The sequence below is a fragment of the Neolamprologus multifasciatus genome, chromosome 15 (assembly GCF_963576455.1).
Source record: "Neolamprologus multifasciatus chromosome 15, fNeoMul1.2, whole genome shotgun sequence".
In the NCBI taxonomy this organism is placed as follows: Eukaryota; Metazoa; Chordata; class Actinopteri; order Cichliformes; family Cichlidae; genus Neolamprologus; species Neolamprologus multifasciatus.
Window position 1 is genome coordinate 15,172,107 of NC_140453.1, and position 6,626 is coordinate 15,178,732.

The window sequence follows — 6,626 nt, forward strand, 5'->3', positions numbered from 1 at the left end:
GTTGAGTGAGAAGGGGAGCATAAACAGTGAGGAAAAGAGAGAAAGAATGCACAGATCCACTCTCAGCAGTAGAGGGAGATTGTCAGGTTTACGCTCTGGAGATGCTATGGAGAGTGACACGTCCACACGACACAGGCATAACGCACTGGCTTTGATACTAATATCAGTCTTTTTAGTGGGAGGTTGATGAAATTTGCATTTAGATTGAAATGACTTGGGAACGGCCAGGAGACCACAGAGGGCTACAGAAAAGGAAGAGGGAAGCAAGGGGAGAGGTGGGATGTCTTTTTAGTCAGGGCTATGAGATTCTTTCGCTTTTAGTTTTTTCACCCTCCCCTAACAAAACAAACAAACAAACAAACAAATAAACAAACAAACTCTTGCATGCACTTGACAACATGTCCATTCCTCACGTTCTCTGTGTGCCAGCACAGCCTTGCTGAGCCACACATGCCCGGCCCTGTCTGCAAATCTCAATTTTACTTTGTCTTTAAGGACACAGGGGCAGCTCTGCACGCCACCCACATCTCCTCTCCTTCTGTGCTCCTACTACACACGCCTGACATTTGCATTGTCCAGAGGCAGAGGAGCTATGAGGAGGAGGTGGGTAGTGCGCTCAATTTGCGCCTTAATCACATTAAAACGGCCCTGTTCAATTTTCTAAACGATTTAACGAGGGCTGTGCCGGCTGAGACAGATCGTGCACTGTGTCCTAAAACTGAGCCCTGCCCACTTAATGGAAGAGAAAGCAAACACTTTATTTCACCTCATGCTTTATTGGCACTGTATTGTTTATCTAACATAATCATTCCGTAATTCTCCTTTTGCTTGTCGCAGTCACTTAATTTTTGGTCAGCTTCTTCGCGGACATGACAACAAACGTCTAATATTGATATAGAAACTTTAAATTTGAAATAAAATCAGCTATTTTATCACAACTTAGACATGAACACCATGATCAGCATATGCAACAGCAGAATATTGTTGCAGGAATGGAAATTAGACCAATAAGTGATGTTTATTTTCCACAAATATACCTTAATTTCTTATTTAGCTACTAAGTGCTTAGTCAAATAGCTGAATCCTCAGCTGGAGTGACCCCTTTTGCCATGCTTCGGCTGGGAATGGCTTTTCCAGAGAACAAGAGCACCACCTTGTGTTAATATTTCATAAAAAGCACCAGCCTAGGCCTTGACTTGCATTCTGATCACACGTAGCCTTACCCTTTTAGTTGGCAGAGGACAAGCGACTAGACAACTTTCTTACAGTAACAATTACATGAGCTGAATTGTCTGTCAGAACCTCGTTATGTCTCCATAAACCTAAAAAGCTGAGTCGGAACAAAGGCAGCGAAAGTTCTTTGGGCGATAAAAAAAGTGTCTTTCTTGGAAAGTCATTTAATCTGGCGTTGAACCTCTTTTAATATTCTTTAAAGCAAATCTGCCTGTGGGTTTATATCACTTCAGCAGAGCAGTCTTACCAACACAGAGACGGATTGTGCTCTTTTTGAGAATCACTATTAAAATGGTTATGCCGCAGAAAAAGAGTGTCCTGTATGAGGTTGTTGTCCCCAGAAGTAATAAAGACAGAATCCAGATGTTCACACCTGATTGTCAACATGTGGATTCTGATCAAAACCACGACGGTGTGTTTATCAAGCAGTATCCACTGAAAAAGTGATGATGGTGGATTTTCTGCAAACCACCAGCCATTACAGTATGCTAATGCACGCTGGGAAGAAGACGTGAATTAAATGGAAGATGGGATGGCGTTAAGTGTTAATAGCAATTTACAATACCACATCCCCTCTGAGGATTTCTAATCTTCCATTTAAAATAATATAATCCTCTCTGTCAATATAATCCTGCTGATATTATTAAAAACACCCGCGATGACACGCAGATATTAGGCCTACTATTGCGCCTCAGAACCAATAATCTTAATTTACCTGGTGGGAGGGAGTGTGTGTTGATAGAGAGAGCGAGGGAGAGACAGAAAATCAGTGCTCGGGGAGATGATGAGGTAGCGCAAAATACATTTGTGATGAAGAGGTCCCAGGGGGGAAATAGCTCTGAACTACCTGGGTACTTACATTACCTGTTAGGGAATCAAATAGATATAACACACACACACACATGCGAGAAGTATGCTGCTTCCCAACTATCAATTTCAATATGCCTACTGGCGCAGGCGCTGAGTAAAGAGGGGTTCTAGAGGAGGAGAGAAGGGTAAGTTATTCTGCTCATGAACAGAGAGAAGAACTCAGTCCTGATAAAACTTTCCATATTTAGAGTGAGTGAATGCCCAGCCCGCTGAAAAGAGAGTGAGAGTGAGCAAGATATATTATAACCAGAGTAGGACACTACTCAGTGGACTGCCTCAGTCTCATAATTCATTAAAGGCAACGGTGTTTTTTTTTTCTTTCGAAAAATGCGAGAAAGTAGGACGTGATTTAATGTCTTAAGGGAGATTTTAAGCCACTCTTAAAGGCTTAGCCTTCCCCCATCACAACTTAATAATGGGCTGCCATTTGTTCAAAGTCATAGGCTAATGGTCAAATCACCATATGAATACAGCCACCATGGTGTGCGGCTTTAGCTGTGTTACATTTTTATCATCACTCCAGTGTGAGGATCATTGCACGGGTTAATGGGGATCGAGGGCGACTCGCTGTAGAAGTACCGTATGTGGCCAGCAGGTGTCAGCGTAGCCCTCAAACCTGCCCGCGGATGCCCGAGAGGGGGGAGATTAAATCTTGACTGGAGTACGGAGGGGAGCGGCCTGCAGTGGACTGGCCAGCCAGAGCCGCAGTGCATCAAACACAAGATGGGTAAATTGCTATTAATAAGCAAGAGCAAGCTCGGGTGGCCAGTATGACACGGCCTAGTACAGAATTTATGGAACCTCCGACCGGCAAGAATCTTATAAGTCATTAAGTATAACTCATTTTTAACCATCAGAAAGTGTCAGATACTCAGGACATAAATTTGTTCCACACTCTGTGGCATGAGTGAGAATGAAAGCGTGTGTGTGTGTGTGAGTTAAAGAAGCAAAGAGTGCCTTATTTGGGCTTTAAAGCCATAAACCCTCCCTCTCTTCCGCCTCCCATCAGAAGCCACATAAACCAGAGACAGAGTGCACACAGGGCCAAGCAGTAATGGGAGAGTGGTGGTGACACCTAATTTGAGTTTTATCATTCTTGGGTTTTAGATCATTAGGCTCCTGTCTCTCTCAGCAGGTTACTGCACATGCAAACATTTAACTCTTCCTGTGTGGACTTTGTCCGCTGTTGCCAGTGGCTACACACAGAGTGAAGTTCCTCCTTAACCTGATTATGGCAGCAGTGTGGTTAATGATAGAACCCGTGCTCATAAAAGTCACATCAAGGTTATACAGCTTGTGCTAGAACTAAGAAAAGCGCGAAAGGATCATTGGCCATCTCCACTATTAATGTTATATTACTATTTGTCTTATTTTCTTAATGCACGCACTGAAATGCAGGAATAAAGCGAGCGGGCAGAATATGATCACAAATTCACTGCTGGTTAATGTGCAGTTCATATTCTTAATGAACTGCTTAACTATTTGGTCTATAAAAATGTCACAAAATTGTAAAGAATACCTCGCTCAAGGATCCAGCATGATATTTTACAACTCAACAATATTTAACTTACCAAGATACGAGGCACAGAAAAGCAGAATATCTTCACATTTAAAGCCAGAGTTTGACATTTTGTGGAAACAGCCTTAGTTGAAAGAGAAAACGTTGATACTTCTGCCAAATCTGACAGTTAAAATGAAGCTGTTGCCAGAAACCAATTATTTAGTTTAGCATAAAGAGTGAAACAGAGAGGTGACAAAAGGTGACAAAATCTGCACATCAGCTCCTCTAACCTCTCCAATTAAGTCATTACATGTAACACACACAAGAAGGCTAAAGCATAAAAACAACCTTTGTAATCTTACATGGGTTTGTGTGTCAAAGTAGTTATTGGCCTTCACAGTATCCCTGGTAGTTGTTGACTTTTGTTAGATGAGTCCTTGGACATAAATACACTAGATGTTTGCAAGTGAGAGTCACAGCTACAGTACAAATGCTTCCCTAGCTATTAAATTTAGGTTGTGACTCGATTCTGTAAAGCTGTTTGATCTCAACTGGGTTGGACCCTGCACTGCATAAGAACCTATATATAAATATTTATATGTAAATGTCAAAGAAGTGCAGATATAGTCAAAATAGATATATACTTTCAGATCAATATGTAGATGTACAAATAATTTAATCATTAGTTATCTCCATCCATCCATCCATCTTCATCCGCTTTATCCGGGGCCGGGTCGCGGGGGCAGCAGCCTAAGCAAAGAGGCCCAGACCTCCCTCTCCCCAGCCACCTCCTCCAGCTCATCTGGGGGAACACCAAGGCGTTCCCAGGCCAGCCGAGAGATATAATCTCTCCAGCGTGTCCTGGGTCTGCCCCGGGGCCTCCTCCCGGTGGGACATGCCTGGAACACCTCACCCAGGAGGCGCCCAGGGGGCATCCTTGTCAGATGCCCAAACCACCTCAGCTGGCTCCTTTCGATGTGGAGCAGCAGCGGCTCTACTCTGAGCCCCTCCCGGATGGCCGAACTTCTCACCCTATCTCTAAGGGAGATGCCAGCCACCCTTCGGAGGAAGCTCATTTCCGCCGCTTGTATCCGCGATCTCGTCCTTTCGGTCACTACCCACAGCTCGTTGCCATAGGTGAGGGTAGGGACGTAGATCGACCGGTAAATTGAGAGCTTCGCTTTTACACTCAGCTCCCTCTTCACCACGACGGACCGGTGCAGCGTCTGCATTACTGCAGCTGCAGCCCCAATCCGTCTGTCGATCTCCGGCTCCCTTCTCCCATCACTCGCGAACAAGACCCCGAGATACTTGAACTCCTCCACTTGGGGCAGGACCTCATCCCCGACCCGGAGTGGGCACTCCACCCTTTTCCGGCTGAGAACCATGGCCTCAGATTTGGAGGTGCTGATCCTCATTCCCGCTGCTTCACACTCAGCTGCGAACCGCTCCAGTGCGAGCTGGAGGCCCTCACCCGATGAAGCCAACAGAACCACGTCATCCGCAAAAATCAGAGATGAGATCCTGAGGCCACCAAAGCGAAAGCCCTCCGCCACTTGGCTGCGCCTAGAAATCCTGTCCATAAAAATTATGAACAGAACCGGTGACAAAGGGCAGCCCTGGCGGAGCCCATCACCCACCGGGAACAAGTCCGACTTATTGCCGGCAATGCGAACCAAGCTCTTGCAACGGTTGTATAGGGATCGAATGGCCCGTAGCAATGGGCCAGACACCCCATACTCCCGCAACACCTCCCACAGGACACCCCGAGGGACACGGTCGAATGCCTTCTCCAAGTCCACAAAACACATGTAGACTGGTTGGGCAAACTCCCATGCACCCTCAAGTATCCTCGAGAGGATGAAGAGCTGGTCCAGTGTTCCGCGACCAGGACGAAAACCGCATTGTTCCTCCTGCATCAGAGGTTCGACTAGCGGACGAACTCTCCTTTCCAGCACCCTGGCATAGACTTTCCCGGGGAGGCTGAGGAGTGTGATCCCCCTGTAGTTGGAACACACCCTCCGGTCCCCCTTCTTAAAGATGGGGACCACCACCCCGGTCTGCCAATCCACGGGTACTGCCCCTGATCTCCACGCAACATTGCAGAGGCGTGTCAACCAGGACAGCCCTACAACGTCCAGAGCCTTCAGGAACTCGGGGCGGACCTCATCAACACCAGGGGCTCTGCCACCAAGGAGTTGTTTAACTGCCTCAGTGACCTCGCCCCCGGAAATTGGCGGGTCATTCCCCTCATCCCCAGACTCTGCTTCCTCCTCGGAAGACGCGTCAGTGGGATTAAGGAGGTCCTCGAAGTATTCCTTCCACCGCCTGACAATTTTCTCAGTCGACGTCAGCAGCGCTCCGCCAGCACTATACACAGTGCAGGTAGAGCACCGCTTTCCCCTCCTGAGACGCCTGACGGTTTGCCAGAACCTCTTCGAGGCAGTCCGAAAGTCTTTTTCCATGGCCTCTCCGAACTCCTCCCACACCCGAGTTTTTGCTTCAGCCACTGCCCGAGCCGCATTCCGCTTGGCCTGTCGATACCTGTCGGCTGCCTCCGGAGTCCCACAGGCTAACCAAGCCCGATAGGACTCCTTCTTCAGCCTGGTGGCTCCCTTCACCTCTGGTGTCCACCATTTGGTTCGGGGATTACCACCACGGCAGGCACCAACCACCTTGCGGCCGCAGCTCAATGCAGCAGCTTCGGCAATGGAGGCGCTGAACATGGTCCATTCGGACTCAATGTCCCCCGCCTCCCTCGGAATGCTGTTGAAGCTCTGCCGGAGGTGTGCGTTGAAGATCTCGCGGACTGGGGCCTCTGCTAGTCGTTCCCAGCACACCCTCACTACGCGTTTAGGTGCACCAGGTCTGTCCAGCGTCCTCCCCCGCCACCTGATCCAACTCACCACCAGGTGGTGATCAGTTGACAGCTCAGCCCCTCTCTTTACCCGAGTGTCCAGAACATATGGTCGCAGGTCTGGTGATACGATTACAAAATCGATCATCGACCTACGGCCTAGAG